The sequence below is a fragment of the Colius striatus genome, chromosome 4, assembly GCF_028858725.1.
Source record: "Colius striatus isolate bColStr4 chromosome 4, bColStr4.1.hap1, whole genome shotgun sequence".
Classification (NCBI taxonomy): Eukaryota; Metazoa; Chordata; class Aves; order Coliiformes; family Coliidae; genus Colius; species Colius striatus.
Window position 1 is genome coordinate 41,262,798 of NC_084762.1, and position 3,833 is coordinate 41,266,630.

Below are 3,833 nucleotides of genomic sequence, written 5' to 3' on the forward strand. Positions count from 1 at the left end.
AGAACCTGGGGGAAGATATGGCCAAGACAGCTAATCTAAATTGGTCAAAGGATATTCCATAACGTATTATGTCAGCTCAGCAATATAAACTCAAGGAGAGGAAGAGGAAAAGAGGGCATTCATGATTTACATCTGTCTTCCAAAGCCCTGCTCCCCAGTAAGTGCCCAGGCATTGCATGTTGATGGGAGATAGAGATTAACATCTTCTTTTCCTTCTGCTTTTATACAAATGACCTTTCCTGTTACTTTATTAAATTGCCTTTATCTCAACCAATGAGGTTTCCATCTTATTTTCTCCCCTCCTTGGCTCGATGAGGAGGGTTGTGATAGAGCAACTTGGCACCTGGCATCCAGCAGTCAACCCACCACACCACTACACAGTGTGTGAGAAACATCTCTCAGGGCAAAAGTAATGCCAGCTTTTTGTTTTAAAACTTTTTTAATCGTTCACATTGAAAACAATATTATACCTAAGACATTTGCAACAGAATAGCACAAAAATAGCACATTCAAGTATTTCGAGATTAGTAAAAGTGAACGTTAAAGTAGACCATGTAACTGCAGTTAACCCTTATGTGTAGTCTTTAACAAAGACTTTTGAAAAAGACTTTAACAAAATTTCATCTACAATTTATTTCAGAAAGCGTTAAGTGAAACTTTAAGAAAAAAAAGTTCTGTTGTAAGTATTTGCATTTATAAACACATATGAGGTATTTGAAATTAAAGGCCATTTAGATCAACAGTCCATTCTTGTGACATTTGGGCTGATTATATTAGTTGCAGTCCTTCACATGGGCTGACACCAGAGATTGACTGCTCTTAATCTCAGAGGAACAAAGAAGGATGAGGAAACTAGCTCTAAATTTTAAAGAAGCCCTGAGGAGACTATGGTCTCACAGCCATCTTTATCTTCTCCCACTTCTTTTTATTAGCCTTTCCAGCCTGCTCTGGTGAAAGTGTCATGCCACACAAACATACCTCTGCAGGCTGCTGATTCATGACTTTGCCCTTTCCCAGGCCTCAACAAGCAAGGACACACCAGAGGGAAAGTCTCCATCTCTCTTTTATTCTCAGTCCAATACACTAGATACAACCACTTGTGCAAGAGAATAACACCACTACCGTTGATATTACTGAAAGTGTATTTGATTAGTGACAAATCAAGCTTCCTGTTTATGCTCAACAGTGTTCAGCTCTGAGGTGTTGGGAAACAAGCAAGAGGTGATGACTGGAGACAGAAGTACACCTGTGTTGCACCTTTGTCTTCTCTATATACCCCAAAGTCTTAAAAAAATTATCAATTGGCTCTTTAATGCTAGCTGTTAATATCACAATTGTTATATTTCCGTGTGCAAGATAAAACATGCTAACATCTGAAAAAGATGGCTGAATCCTTTCGTGTTGGAGCTTTGTTTAAGCATATGGCACTGCTTCAGGAAAAATATCATTATCAGTGTGCTTTCAGAAATTCCCTAAAAGTTAATTTTCTATCATACTTCACATGTGTCAAGATTCTGAAAAAGAATGAGCAACACTTTTATGCAGATATTGGATTATTAGTAATAAAATTGTAAATATTCACATATTCTTGATTTACCAATCACACTTAGTCTGTCTTCTGCTTAAGAAAAAGCCCTGCTCCTGCTAATGTCTTCTCCAGCCATCTGTCCCTAAAGGATTATTGTTTGCTTTCTGATAATAGTCTAAGATTTGCCTTTTCTGCAAAGCTTCAAATTTGCGTAAAGTGTTGAGAATGTCATGGAATGAAAATCTGACCCATTTTTAAGTAAGAATCAAACAGCAGGCTAAATCCACTAATAAAGGCAGTTGACTTTTGCTTTCTTGTTTTTACTTGTTTACTTTCTTGCATGTTTAATAAGCATTTAACATAGCTAATAAACTATAGTTGATGCATTCCCTGTCTATATTTTGTACACTCTGGAAATATCATTTGTGTTTTTCTTGGCCAGTCTGAGGTCCCAGTTTTCATGCACTCCTAGTCAACTTTACCAATCATCACTTCTTGAAAAGCTGTACTACTTACAGAGGTCTTTTCTGCTACAATTTCTGGATCTCTTTCTCTCTTCACATGTTGTGAAAATACCGTTGACTTCCTGGTGTGCTCTTTGGAATTGGAACACAGTGGAATGAAAATGTACACAATATAAGTACTAAATTTGCTACAGTTTTGTAAGCACAAAATTGGTAAAATCATTGTAAAGAAGTTTGTCAGGTGATAATGTCCTTCTCTAATTACATTTCCAAACTTCAAACTAGAATTGTCTGCAGATTTCATGGTTTAGTAAAGAGAAATAATTAATTTTATGCAGTGTGATAACAGGGATTCATAGTCTTATTTATGATATACAATTCCAGATGCTTTTTCATTGTAATTTATCACAGTTCCTGTGTTTTACACAGCAATCACAGAATAGTAGGGGTTGGAAAGGACCTCTAGAGATCATCTAGTCCAACTCCTCTGTCCAGGCAGTTTCACCTTGCACAGGTCACGGAGGAACACCCCCAGGCAAGTTTGAAAACCTCCAGAGAAGGCAACTCCACAAACTCCCTGTGCGTCTGTGCCACGATTCCCCTTACTCTCACAGGAAAGAAGTTTCTCCTTGTGTTTAAGTGTTCCAGTTTGTGTTCATTACCCCTAGCCCTGTCAATGAACACTACAGGAAAAGCGGGTTGTCTCATCCTTCTGACATCCACCTTTTAGGTACTTATAAGTGTTAATGAGGTTCCCCCTTAGTCTTCTCTTTTCTAGGCTAAATAGTCCCAGATCCCACAGCCTTTCCTCATAAGAAAGATGTTCCAATCCCCTGATCCTCTTGGTAGCCCTATTTTATTAAAAAATATATTGAATGACTCTTGGCCCATCTCTGACATGTCCTTTCATCTTTATATACCTTTCCCTCACCAAACAAAATAGGAGATTAATGCATTAACATTAGAAAAACAGATCTGCCTAAAATTACAATGTTTTGTGCTTACATATGTGGTATGTTAAGGGATATTTTAGTTTACTTCTCTTATCCTCTCTAAATGTTCACAGTACATTCTAGAATAAGGCTCTGGATACTAGCCTTTCTATTTCTTATCATTGCTCTACCTTGAACATTCACCACACATTTAACTGTAGCATCATACATCTGTGCAGAGCAGCAGAGAGCTTCTACAGTCTGGTCAAAAGTACAGTAAATGCAGCTCAAGGTCTTTTACTGCTGCAGCTTTGTTAACGTCCTGGAGGTTGAGAGTTTTGTTAATTACAGTTAGAATGAAAGGTATCATTCTATCCCTTGCACACCTACAACCCAACTCTGTTGGGCTGGAAGGAGTAACTTTCACCACACATCAGAATACAGATATTTGAAATATTAGGAGAGACATACTAGAGTGTTAGGATAACATAGGCTGAAGAAAACTTTTCTGAGAGTCTTCTGCTCTTCTATCCTGATGTTTTTAAATAATAAAATTATATAGGGAAAAACTTGTTCCTGACTCCTTTTAACAACCTGGTAAATCACCCGAATTCAGTGAAATCAATATACTGTACTTATATTGACAGCAAGTACCTTCTGACTTTCTGGACTTAGGTAAAACTAAAAACTGAGTTTTTGTGTTGTCCATGACTCTAAAAGTTATTACGAATTCTGTCTCTTTACTTCATTCTCAGTTCAGACTTGACTCAAAATTATTTGATGCCTAAGTGCCCCCACTGTGTTTATTAGTTTTCTCTGCAATCAAAATAAAATGTAAGCACCAATTTACAGACTTTTCCTTATTAGCTATTTATTGCACCTTTTTGGTACAGACTTCTTTATGCATGC